Source organism: Monodelphis domestica, chromosome 3 (genome assembly GCF_027887165.1).
Source record: "Monodelphis domestica isolate mMonDom1 chromosome 3, mMonDom1.pri, whole genome shotgun sequence".
NCBI classification, from domain to species: domain Eukaryota; kingdom Metazoa; phylum Chordata; class Mammalia; order Didelphimorphia; family Didelphidae; genus Monodelphis; species Monodelphis domestica.
In genome coordinates this window covers 356,484,245-356,498,860 of record NC_077229.1, presented here as the reverse complement: position 1 = coordinate 356,498,860, position 14,616 = coordinate 356,484,245, and positions in this window count along the sequence as shown.

Here is a 14,616-nt window from a genome sequence, read left to right as displayed (position 1 = left end):
TATTTTGTATTTTTGAAAGCATTTTTATATTGGCTACTGAAATAATAAGAAATGGGAACCAATATTCTGTTAGTGGCTCTTGGATATATACATGATTATTCCAGAACATACAATGAAGTATGAGTAGGGGTATAAGCTAGGACAATAAAATTCAAATACATATAAACAGATAACACATATGCATTTATATACATATGTATGTGTACATATGTAAACATATACATACATCAATATTGAGATTGAATTCTGGTTTTGCAACTATTGTCTGAAGGACATTATATAATCAGATAATGAATAAATTTGGAAGCATTTACATGTCAATGATCTACTAAACACTGCTGTAGGCATGTCATTTCATCTCTCTAGAACCCAATGTGATCATCACCAAAATCAAATTTTTGTGATGACTCTCTTCCATTTTCTTTGTGAAATTCTCTTCCAGTCCATCCAGTGAGTCTTCCTAATGGGAAAATAGTTTTGGCAAATACATAATTTGAAGTTGAAATTTTTAGTGTGTGGAAGAATATTGGGAGTAAAATCTGGTGATTATACATGAAGAAAGCATAGAAAACATCTTTAAGTTCTTTGTTAGCATTCTTCAAAGTCGTAATATTTAATGCAGGAATCCAGTATTACAGCAGAGCCCATGTATTGCTAAATGGCTACTAAAGTTAAACAGTGTATTTCAATGCAAATCACATTGATTTACTGACAACCAAGGAGCAACTGTTAGAAGGATAGTACTATAAATGTTTGTAAACATTGAATTCTACATAACCCATCTCTTTTGGGAGCTGCTGAATGTTAATGAGCCTTACATTCATGAATCTACTTTACCCTGAAGTGACACAAAGCAATAATGGCATCATCAAAGGATAATGTGAAGCAGTTCATTCAGATAACCTAGTACAAGTGACTTTTCCTTTATTTACAATGCCAAGAGCAACAGATGTGATAGGTTGCATTTCAACAAATTACAATATATCTTGAATGCAATGAGTAAAATAGAGTTATAACAACCATAAATCCTACATAATAGCTGTTACAATTTCTTATTATGCTTGGACAAGAACATGATAACTGTCTTCAAAAATTTGAACAGCTGTCATAGGGAAGAGGAAATAAACTTAACTTTTCTGTCATTCCAGAGAGTCAGATCTTGGCTCAATATAAGAATTGTCTTATGGTATGTGAAATCTTAGATTAAAGGTATCAAGATTAAAATGTGGTACTTTATAAGATAGTAAATATCACTTTATTTGAAGTTTTTAAGAATTACAACCATGTCTCATCATATATATACACAAATGCATATATACACATATATGTAACATGTTACATAACATAATATGCTACATGCAATGTGTTAATTATCATGAAGTGCCCAAAGATCAATAACAAAGGTGCCCTGACATCAGGGAGTTTACAATCCAATAAGGGAGATATATAGAAATGTACAGAAATAACTTTTAAAATGTGACATTTCCCCTTGTGTGACTCAAAATATTAAAAGGATCTATTCTTCGTTATGAGGAATAATCATGAAGAATGTTGGAATTGAGCTGAGTCTTAAAGGATTTGTCAGAATTTCATTAGAAAATATAGAATCAAAGGCATTTAGGAGTAAGGAAACAAAGATGCAAAGGTTCACACAAGGCATATTTGGGGAAGTAGATGAGCAGTTTTGTTAAAAATGAAGATGGGTTTTGAGAGTAGTGGGAAATTAGGGTCAAATGATTTGGGGCATTGGATACTTGGCTCAGAAGTTTGATATCATAAATAAATGTGAAGTATGATCTTCTAACAACAGTAAAAGGAAGAAATTATGTGAAACGTGGCAATTAAAAAAAATGAATCAAAACAGGAACAGAAGCCAAGAAGATGTAATTTTCCTGTTATCAGGTAATAAAGGTCTTAAGTACAGTGATAGTCCAACTACATCTTCTTCCTATTCAATAACACTGAAAGATTCCCTCATGGCTATGAAATGAAGTATAAACTCCTTAGGAAAAGTTTCAATATCTCTCATTACTCAATGTAACTTTTTTGCTTTGGTTCAATATTTTCTGTTCTCCACTCTGCTTCTGTCTATTTGCACTGCTTACCATTTTATAACACTACATTTTGCATAATTTTTATTGGGCATCTCAATTTTCTAAACTAGTCTCCTTTACTGCCTATTGCAGAAATAATAACAAAAAATCACCAAGAAGCAATTATCTGAGACATATTGGCATTTATTATAGAAAATTTTAAATTACAAAATGTCAGATTCCAGGTTTGTCCCAGCTCAGCCAAAGATCGAAAGCTAATGCATCAACTGGGATATATTGAGTCAGATTTCAATGTATTCCCTCCTTAAAAGGGGAGTGATATTTTGAATATCTCATCTTAGAAGGAGTGACCACAGAAGGTTTCTGTTTTTTAAGAAGGCATATTTAATGAAATAACAATCCACTCAATATATTGGTAAAATATTGAAGCTACAGAACCAACTGAGGTTTCATAATGTCTGGACACCCTTTGGGTTTCTGGATGAATGCACACAACTTCCTTTGGCTAAGATATTTTGCCAACACATTTCAGAATATTTTACTTAGAGTAGGTTTGCCAATTACTGACTCACATACATGATTATCTAATCAATTAATAATTTGGATTATCCTTTCATGTAAATCTTTTCAGCTTTTTTGTGATAATTTTGTTTGTCATTTCTTATGACACAATAGTATTCCATTATGAGAGGTTAGTTTTAGGCTTCAAAAGGAAAGAAAAATAAACTTTTGCAGAAATAAATAAGCTTTAATCTCCTTGTAAAGCCTTTAAAGTGATACCTCTCATAAATAAATTGTGCAATGGTCAAAAAAGGCAAGTATTAAAAAATTTTTTTTAGAAACTCAATATAAAGTGATCTTATTTGCAGAGTAAGAATTGATTAGAAATTAAGGGCATTGTGTTCACTCAATTTATTTGTATGTAACTTTTTTTAATGGCTTAAGAGGGAAAAAACAACCTCATAGATAAATCAAGTAATTGTTTGGTCTAAAGATATTCTATTTAATATGAGGTGGCTTGTATTTGAATCACTGGAATTAGGGTAGAACTAACTCTAGTCAGTACTGGAGAACTTAAAAAGGGTGAAGAACTGAACAGGAGAAAGATGTTAGCTGAAACTAAGATAGCTATATTGATAAACTGGTAGGAATAGAGTTAACTTAAAGGAAAGCTTTGACTGTCAGTTCCTGACTGCATGGATAAAGGCTGATGCTAATTGAAAGACCATGACTGATCATTTACTCCATCTACAAGTTGAGAGGGAAGAAAACACCCTCTGCAATGCCTGTCTATTTGCAGTCCTCTTTGATTTAAGTGGGATAGAGAGATAGAGAGAGAGAGATACTCAAAGAAACTGTTTTTTTCTCTAGAAACTTCTAAGTTTCCATAAGTGTGTGCCTACTCTGTCCTAAAATATTGCTTTGTCTTACATATATGAAATGTTATTATTGTTACATTTGCCTCATTGTGAAAATAATAATGGTCATTATGAGTAGTACATTCTCCAGAATAACATGTTACCTAGGTACCTGAGAATCTCTGTATATATTAAGATAGTAGTTATCCAGACCTCTCAGTGCAAGGAGCTGGTTACTTAATTTATTCAATCAATGGAGTGAGTTTGGAAGGCAGCCAGGGAAAATATTATAAATGTCATACTTAGATAAAAGACAGATACATAAATATCTTTTACTTGATAGGTGAAAGGGAGTTGGAGACAGGATAGACCTTTTAGAACTTCCCATATTTCTTGAAAAATAAATTACATATGACATTTTTAATTCAAGTTCATTTTTTTCAAAGTTTTTAATATTTTTCCAGATTACATTGATATGATTTTCAATAATTGTCTTCTTGTATTTTGTGATTCATTTTCTTCCTTTCTCTTCCCTCTTTTCTACCCATGATGGCAGTAAGATATAATTTATACATGCATTGATATACAATAAATATTTCCATATTCATCATGTTATGAAAGAAGAAATATGACACAGTAGAGAACATTAATGAAGGAAATAAAGTGAAAAATGCATTCAGACTTTGTCAGTTATTTCTCTAACAGTGAATTTTTTTTTTCTCATCATGAATCCCTTGGTGTGGTCCTAAATCAGTGATGGGCAACCTTTTGAGCTTGGGGTGTCAACATTCACCAAAAAGCCAAGCATAACTCGGGTGGTGTGTCACTTCAAGAAAAAAAAAAGCACAATAATCTCACTATATTGATAGTTTAAATAACAAAAAATATATAATTGTAATAACTGTTTAATAAACCAAAAAACAATTTAACTTACCTGCTTAGTGACTTCTTTGTTCATCTGTCAATATATTTCTTTTCTTGGTTCTTGATATTATTTAACTGACCATGAGGGATCCTCCTCCATGCCCCCATGGGCACTCCATATGCACAAGCTCCACTCTATTGCTCATCCCTGCCCCTGGAGCCAGTGTGTGGAGCAGCCCTCCCCACTCCCATTCACTGGCCATGGCTGTGGGCCCGAAGTGGCTCCTGGGCCCTGAGGCATGCTGAGCCAAAATGTGGTTGCATATCATTGAAAATGTCTATGCATGTTAGTGATGACATATGAGTCATAGGTTCTCCATCATGGTCCTATCAGCAACTTGTACTGCTGATAAGTTAATTCATCCATAGCTTATCATCATGCTTTATTGCTATTACTGTGTATAATATTCTTCTGGTTCTGATCACTAAACTTTTTAACACTTCATATAAGGCTTTCCACGTTTTGTTGTTGTGAATCTCTCTCTGTCTCTCTCTCTCTCTCTCTCTCTCTCTCTCTCTCTCTCTCTGTCTGTCTGTCTCTGTCTCTGTCCCTCTCTCTTTCTCTCTCTCTCAACCTTTCCCATTCTTTCTCTCTGTCATTCTCTCATTCTCTCTGTGTGTGTCTATCTCTTCTTCCTTTCTCCTCTCTCCTTTCTCCTTACCTCCCCACCTCTAATTCCCCATGTTAAATACTGTGTGCTACTTAAGATTCCATTTCCCCATACTGTTGCTGTTTTTAATTTTATTTTAAAAATTAATTTATTTTGTCAAATTAGAACATTATTCCTTGGTTACAAGAATCACATTATTTCCATCCCTCCCTTCCCACCACCCTTCCCACAGCCAATGCACAATTTTGTTGGGTATTACATGTGTCCTTGATCGGAACCTATTTCCATGTTGTTGGTGTTTGCCTTAGAATGTTCATTTAGAGTCTACATTCCCAACCGTATTCAAGCAGTTGTTTTTCAAATGTGTTTCTACTCCCACAGTTTTCCTCTGAATGTGGATAATGTTTTTTTGGCATAGATTCCTCCAAGTTGTTCAGGATCACTGCAGAGCCACTAATGGAGAACTCCATTACATTCCATTGTACCAGAGTGTATCAGGCCCTGTGTATAATATTCTCCTGGTTCTGCACCTTTCACTCTGCATCAATTCCTGTAGGTCATTCCAGTGCCCATGGAATTTCTCTACTTTATTGTTCCTTTGAGCACAATAGTATTCCATCACCAACATATACCAGAAATTGTTAAGCCATTCCCCAATTGAAGGGCATCCCCTCATTTTCCAATTTTTTGCCACCACAAAGAGTGCAGTTATGAATATTTTTGTACATGTCTTTTTCCTTATTATCTCTTTAGGGTACAAACCCAGCAGTGCTATGGCTGGATCTAAGGGCAAACAGCCTTTTAGCTCCCTTTGGGAAGAGTTCCAAATTGCCCTGCACAATGGCTGGATCAATTCACAACTCCACCAGCAATGCATTAATATCTCATCTTTGCCACATCCCTTCCAACATTCATTACATTCCTTTGCTTTCATGTTAACCAATCTACTAGGTGTGAGGTGAAACCTGAGAGTTGTTTTGATTTGCATTTCTCAGATTATAAGAGATTTATAACACTTTTTCATGTGCTTATAACTAGTTTTGCTTTCTTTAACTGAAAATTCCCTATTCATGCCCCTTGTCCATTTATCAATTGGAGAATAGTTTGCTTATTTGTACAATTGATTTAGTTCTTCATATATTTGAGTAATTATTGCTTTGTCAGAGGTTTTTGTTATGAAGATTGTTTCCCAATTTGTTGCTTCCCTTCTAATTTTGCTTTCATTAGTTTTGTTTGTACAAAAACTTTTAATTTGATGTAATGAAATAATTTATTTTACATTTTGTGATTTTTTTCTAGCTCTTGCTTGGTTTTAAAGACTTTCCTTTCCCAAAGATCTGACATGTATACTAGTCTGTGTTCACCCAATTTGCTTATAGTTTGCTTCATTATATTCAAGTCATTCACCTATTCTGAGTATATCTTCATGTAGGGTATGAGGTGTTGATCCAAACTTAATCTACCCCATATTATCTTCCAATTTTCCCAGCAGTTTTTAGCAAATAGTGGGTTTAGGTCCCAAAAGCTGGAATTTTGTCTTGTCATAAACAGTCTTGCTGAGGTCACTTACCCCAAGTCTATTCCATTGATCCTCCTTTCTGTCTCTTAGCCAGTACCAAATTGTTTGGATGACCACAAATTTATAGAACAGTTTGAGATCTGGGACTGCAAGGTCTTCTTCCTTCACATTTTTTTTTCATGATTTCCCTGTATATCCTTGATCTTTTCTTCTTCCAAATGAACTTTTGTGTGTTTTTTTTTCTAATTCAGTAAAAAAGTGTTTTGGTAGTTCAATGGGTATAGCACTAAATAAGTAAATTAATTTTGGTAGGATGGTCATTTTTATTATGTTATCTCAATTCTACTCATGAGCAGTTGATGTTTTTCCAATTGTTTACATCTAGTTTTAATTGTGTGAAGAGTGTTTTGTAGTTGTGGTCATATAGTTCCTGTGTTTGTCACATCAGATAGATTCCTAAGCATTTTATATTGTCTAGGGTGATTTAAATGGAATTTCTATTTCTAATTCTTGCTGCTGAGATATGTTGGAGATATAGAGAAATGCTGATGACTTATGTGGGTTTATTTTGTATCCTGAAACTTTGCTAAAGTTGTTGATTATTTCCACCAGTTTTTTTTGGTTGAAGCTCTGAAGTTCTTTAAGTATACCATCATATTATCTGCAAAGAGAGAGAGCTTGGTCTCCTCATTTCCTATTTTAATACCTTCAATTTTTTTCTCCTCTAATTGCTACTGCTAGTGTTTGAAGCACAATGTTAAAAAATAGAAGAGATAATGGGTATCCCTGTTTCACTCCTGATCTTATTGGAAAGGCTTCTAATTTATCCCCATTGCAGATGATGTTGGCTGATGGTTTTAGATATATACTGTTTATTATTTTTAGGAAAGGCCCTTCTATTCCCATGCTTCCTAGTGTTTTCAATAGGAATGAGTGTTGTATTTTTTCAAAGGCTTTTTCTGCACATATTGAGATAATCATGTGATGTTGGCAGTTTGCTTGTTAATATGGTCAATTATGCGGATGGTTTTCCTAATATTGAACCATCCTTGGATTACTGGTATGAATCCTACCTGGTCATGATGAATGGCCCTCATGGTCACTTCCTGGAGTGTTTTTGCTAGTATCCTATTTAAGATTTTTGCATCTATATTCATTAAGGAAATTGGTCTATAGTTTTCTTTTTGTGTTTTTGACCTGCCTGGCTTTGGAATCAGTACCATATTTAGGTCATAAAAGGAATTTGGTAGAACTCCTTCTTTACTTATTCTGTCAAATAGTTTGCATAATATTGGGATTACTTGTTCTTTGAATATGTGATACAATTAATCTTCGAATCCATCTGGACCTGGGGATTTTTTCTTTGGGAGTTCTTTGATTGCTTATTCTATTTATTTTTCTGATATGGGGTTATTTGGGTAGTCTATTTCTTCCTCTGTCATTCTAGGCAATTTATATTTTTGTAAAGATTCATCCATATGATTTTTGCCATATTTACTGCCATATATTTGGGCATAATAATTTTTAATGATTGCCTTAATTTCCTCTTCTTAGAGGTGAGGTATAATTTTTCATCAAATTGGTTTTCTTTACTTTTTTAAATTAGTTTGACCAGTACTTTGTTGATTTTATTTGTTTCTTCAAAGTACCAGCTTCTAAATGAATAGTTTTTTGACTTTCAATTTTATAAATTTCTCCTTTGAATTTTAGGATCTCTAATTTAGTCCATATGGAAGGTTTTTAATTTGTTCACTTTCTAGTTTTTTTTTTAATTTGCATGCCCAATTCATTGACCTCTGTCCTCTCTAATTTGTTAATATATGAACTTATTGATACGAATTTCCCCCTGAGTTCTGCTTTGACTGCATCCCATAGACTTTGAAAAGATGTCTCAACATTGTCACTTTCTTCAATTAAGTTGTTAATTGTTTCTATGATTTGTTCTTTAACCTATTTTGGAGAACAACTGTTTAATTTCCAATTAATTTTTGATTTGACTCTCCATTTCCCTTACTAATTATTATCATTGCATTGTGATCTGAGAACGTTGCATTTATTATTTCTGCTCTTTTGCATTTGTTTGCCATGTTTTTATACCCTCGAATATGGTCACTATTTGTAAATTTACCATGTGCTGCTGAAAAAAGGTGTATTCTTTTTTGTCCCTATTTATTTTTCTCCACATATCTACTAACTCTAAATTTTTCTAAATTTTCATTCATTTCTCTTATCTATTTCTCATTTATTTTTTTGGTTTGATTTATCTAGTTTGGATACAGGAAGTTTCAGGTCTCCCACTGGTATGTTTTTTCTATCTATTTCATCCTTGAGCTACCCTAATTTCTCCTTTACAAATTTGGAGGGTATGTCATTTGGTGCATCCATGTTGAGTACTCATATTTCCTTATTGTCTATACTGCCTTTTCTCAGGATGTAATTACCTTCCCTATCTCTTTTGACTAGATTTATTTTTACTTTGGCTTTGTCTGCCTTCTTTTCATCAGTTTACATCCAATATATTTGGCTCCATCCTCTTACTTTTACGCTATGAGTGTCTACCTTCCTCATGTGTGTTTCTTGTAGACAGCATATATTAAGGTTTTGGATTCTAATTCACTCTGCTATTCACTTGCATTTTATGGGTGAGGTCATTCCTTTTACATTCAGAGTCATGATTACCACATGTGTAGTTCCCAGCATTTTGATTTATACTCCTAATCCTGCCTTTTCTTCTTTTACTATTTCCTTCCACACCAATGTTTTGTTTTTAATCTGTCCCCCTAATTCCCACCCTTATTTTACTTCCCTTTCTACCCCCCTCCATTCTTATTCCCCTCTTATTTTTAATATAGTCTTTTTAAATTACTCCCATCCTCTTCCTCCCTTGTATTGCTTCCCTCCCCACCAGGCCATTTGCTACCCTTGTTCTTCCCTATAGGGCAAATCAATTCTCTGTCCCATGTCTGAATTTGATTATTTTGCCCTCTTTGAGTCAATTTAAATCCACATAAGAGTTGAGTATTTCCTTTCTCCAACCTCTTTACCCTTCCAGTGTATTAATGTTCCCCCCCCATCCATGAGCTTCTTTGTGACATATAAATGTACCCCTTTTGTTTCTTTTCTTATTTCTTTTTGTATTAACCTCTTTTTTAGCTCTAGTTATATATCTATATGTATATCTATATATGAACATATATATGTATTTATACATACATATATCTATATACATATTTATGTCTTGGCATTTCATCCTATACATTTTGTCACTGTTCCCTCTAAGTGTAATTCTTCTTGCTGCCCAGGTGATAATAACAATTTTTAAGAGTTACCAATGACCTCTTTTCTTATAGGGATACATATCATGTTAACTTTTTGGGTCTCTTAAAAATGTTTTTTTTTTGTTTTTCTTTTTTCCCTTTTTAAATACCTTTTAATGATTCTCTTCAGTTTTGTACTTGGGCATCAAATATTCTGTTCATATATGTTCTTTTCTTTACAAATGCTTGGCATTCTTCTATTTTGTTAAATGACCATACTTTCCCCTATAAAAATATAGTCAGTTTTGCTGAGTAGGTGATTCTTGGTTATAGACTTGGTTCCCTTGATTTCCAGAATATCATCTTCCATTCCTTTTGGTCCTTCAATGTAGATGCAACCAGATCCTTCATTATCTTCACTGTGGTTCCATGGTATCTGAATGACTTCTTTTTACTATCTTGTAATATTTTTTACTTGGTCTGATAATTCTTGAATTTGGCTATAACATACTTTGGTGTTGTCAGTTGGGGATTAAGTATCAGGTAATTTGTGAAGTCTTTCAATCTCTACTTTTCCCTCTTGTTCTAGAATATCAGGGCAATTTTCTTGGATAATGTCCTGTAGGATGATGTCCAGGCTTTTCCTTTTGTCATGGTCTTCTGGTAGACCAATGATTCTTAAGTTTTCTCTCTTGTAATGATTTTCTAAATCATATGTTTTGTGAATGAGATGTTTCATATTTTCCTCAATGTTTTTTTCATTCTTTTGGTCTTGTTTTATACTGTCCTGAAGCCTTGTGAAGTCATTTTCCCCCAATTGCTGTATTCTGGTTCTTAAAGACTTCATTTCATCCCTGGCTTTTTAGTCATTCTCCTCAGTCTGGTCTGATTTTCATTGGAGGTCATCTTTCATCTTCTTTGCCTCCTCTTTCATTTCCTCTGCCTCATTTTCAAGCTGATTAATTTTGGCTTTCAAGACACTGTTTTCTCTTTCCAGATGATTGATCTTGCTTTTAAAATTGTCTTCAGCCCCTCTTAATGGTATTTTGATTTGTATTTTGAATTCTTCCATAGCCTGTATCCAATTCACTGCATTTTCTGTTTTTTTTTTTTTTTTGCGTGGAGTTCACTCATCTTTCTCTGTTCTGTTTGCTCTTTTCTCATTGCCTGTATAGAAGCTATTGATTGTGATTTCTTTTTTTTTCTTTTTCTGTTGTTTGCTTATATTTTCCCCTTCTTTAGACCCTGCTATTGCCTGAGCTCTTGCTCCTCTCTCTTTTTTTGTGATTTTGGGCTTTTCATTCCACCTTTACCCTTGGAGTTTTGTCAGTAAATCTCTCAGTGCAGTCTGTGGGGGAGGGGTGTTGGAGCTTGAGCTTCTCTGCCCTCTGGAATGTTTTATGGGATTAAATCCAGCAGTCTGTGGGGGAGTGGTTTTGGAGTTTGAGCTTCCCTGTCCTCTGGAGGCTTTGATGGGATTAAGTCTGGCTGGGATGCTGGATGTGCCCTGGGCTCAAAACCTCAGTAAGGGGGCACAATATGGAGTGTCTATGCTGCTGCAACTATGCCTCCTGATCTGAGCTCAGCATTTCTCCTCTATCTGCTTCCCCACTGCCTGTGTTCTATGCTCTGAACCTCACACAGCTTTGCCCACGAGGTATTCCCTCCAAACCAGTGCCTTTGCTCCCCAGAGGTTCCAGCTGATGCTAGAGGGTTAGAGCTATAGGTGGGGGAGGGTTACTGGGACTTTCCTTCTTCCTTCCCCTTAAACCAAAGTGTTCCGAATTCTGGACTTTAGGGGCATACCTTTTAAGTTGAATCCAGCAGGAGGGTTCCTTGGCTCTGTCTTATTGTTAGGTTTGATTTTTAGTCCCCTGTGAGCATTTAGTTTACAATCAGTAAGAAAGGATTTTCAGAGGTCTGAACTTTTGTTGCCTCTATGCCACCATCTTTACTCCACCTCCCTGTAGCTGTTATTTAGCTTATTTGGTGCCTCCTCCTATTTCTTAGCTTGTTCTCCTAAGTACTGAGTGTATGTTTCTAAACTTTCAAGTATGACTTCCATTTGAAAGACAGAGAAGTTCTTATTACTCAGGAATCTTTGTTGTTCTGTTGAGAGAATGCTGGCCTGAGTTTTAATCCTTTATGAGATATCCACAAACTTTGTGATCCTGAACAATGCATTTATTCCCTCATAGTTTCAGTTTCCTCATCTCTAAAGTGGGGATAATAATAGTAGACACCTTGTAGGGTTTTTATAAGTATAAAATGATCCAATACAAGTAAACTATATAAAACAAAAGTTGCTACATACATGCGCTTTTTAAAAATCACTTTTCAGATTGAGAGAATACAGATCTCCTGTAATAATGGGTACGTCCAGATGTGTCCAATTCTGATAATATTGAAGTGACCTTGAAGAGTCTTTTGAGTATGTGCAGAATAGATACAATGAAGTTCTGTGTCCCCTGCCATGTCAATATGGAGAGTTTCCTTTGATGGGTTGTCTGTATCACCTTTTTTGCTACTTTCTTTCTATGCTCTTTTTTCATTTGTCATCTACTATGTTCAGGGAGTGAAGATCACAGCTCACTCACAGCAATGGAGACATGAAATGAAGTCAGGAGAGGGAAAGAATTATCTTTCTCTGTCTCTTATTCTATTAATTGACTATGAGAAATGGCCCTGGGTTGTGGGTTTCTATTCTGTGCTATTTGTCCTTCTCAGTTTCATGAACCTCAGGTGATCCTCAAGGGAGTATGAGTCATAGTGGGTAAGCATCTAACCAGCCTGACCTATAAATATTGTGAAGTATTGGATTATTCAATAGACAGGAAGAAATTAAAGATGAGAAGGAAAAAAAAAGAATAACTAACTAACTGGCTAGATTCCTGTATACTTTTATGTGTACAGATATATAGCTATAGCTATAGCTATAGATATAGATATAGATATAGATATAGGTATAGGTATAGGTGTGAGTGAGTGTAAGATTTGAGATAGGAGTAAAAAGATATAGGGAGTGAAGAGTTCTGAATGGTATATTATAGAGGATTAGGAGTGAAAAAGAGAAAAAAGGAGCTCTCTGCAAATACCTTGTTTTATTTTATTTTTTAAAATGGCACACAGAGCATGTTCTTAAGAAAAACGGGATGAGGAAAGAAATGTCCTGGGAGGATTACAGAAGGATGAAAGAGTTTGGGAAAGCTGCTGTTGTGAATAGATAGATAATCAATTAGGGAGGTGTACAAGGATTGTCTTTTAAGTTTAAAAAGGCAAAGAGAAATTTTGCTATGGAAAAAAAATTCCCTTAACAGTGAAGTGAAAGATGCTTGAAGTATCATTTTTTTCATGTTCACACTCTTAAATCTAAGTAGAAAAATGCAATATAGTTTTTAATATGAGTGTATACCAGACTTTAAAATAGAAAACAGTTCTTGTCTTGGAAGAAAAGAAAAGTTTAGGATTAGTAGTATTTCTAGTAGACCTCAGTCCCAAAATTCCACTTGTACAGAATTATTGCTTAAGGGAAAGGAAGTTTTATATTATAATTATTCTTAATGACATACAATTTGTAAGTTATTATGGGCTAAGAAAAAAAATCTTCTGTTTTACTTCTGTGCCAGGTTCTGGTGGATTAACTAATTCATTTATATTTCAATTTAAGGAATTCACACATACTCACCCCCGATCTCCTTGTAAAGCAGTCTCATAACTTGACACATACATCTATATGTATCTATATTTATATACATATATATGAATGTAACTAACTAGTTTTACCTTCTCTTTTCTTATCATCTTTATTTTCTTCCTATCTACTGGATCATCCCCATGCTTCCCAAGAATAAAATAAAATAAAAATTTATTAAAATGCTCTGATAATTCTTGAACACCTGGGAGGGAATATTATTATTTCTCCTTTCTGCCTTCCTTCCCAAATCACTTTATTCTTAAATGCTCACTGGCCTGTTTCCTTCCTTCCTTCCTTCCTTCCTTCCTTCCTTCCTTCCTTCCTTCCTTCCTTCCTTCCTTCCTTCCTTCCTTCCTTCGTTCCTTCCTTCCTTCCTTCCTTCCTTCCTTCCTTCCTTCCTTATTTCCCTCCCTCCCCTTCTGATGAGAAATGCGTTGTTAGTCATTTGATCTGTGGTAAAGAACATGAAGTAACATCTGAATATATATCTCTCATTCAAGAGCACTACATTATATATGAATCACTGGAATAAATAAATAAATTTAGCTCCAAATCTAATTTAGCTTCAAAATCCAACTCCTGTAGCTAACTTTTCATGATGCCTTGGATTAAAATAAGAAGAGCTGGGTTTTTTTTTTCTTTTTGACATTCAGTTAATTATGCAATGATTTCATGATTAGTCCATTCTAAATGAGCTAAGTGATTCACTGTATTCTTAATATATCCAAGATGAAAGGTTGCAGAGAGAATATTTCAGAATAAGGATGTTCATTCTTTTGACATATAAAATGTCACATGCAAGCACACATCCTAAAGGGAAAAAAATTATAACACAAATGTAAGCTTATTCATAAATCTCTGCTAGCTCATCTGAAAAAATCACAAGACTTTCAAAAAATTCAGAAGGAAATGTGTAATTGTGATTACATCATTGGTAACATTAAACTCAATGTTTTAACATAATTTTATCATCTGTATAATGAGATGAAACTACTTGATCCTAGAATTTCTTTTAATTCTAAATTTCATCAATTTCTTTTATTCAGTGAGATATGAATGATGAGTTATTAACTTGAAGGGTTGGGTGAATAAATCATATTATTTATAGCCAAGAAGTTTTTATATTTCCCAAAATATTCTCCTTTGGCTTAGTTGTAATATTTCAAAAGATAATGATCATACCTGAAATCCATTACACT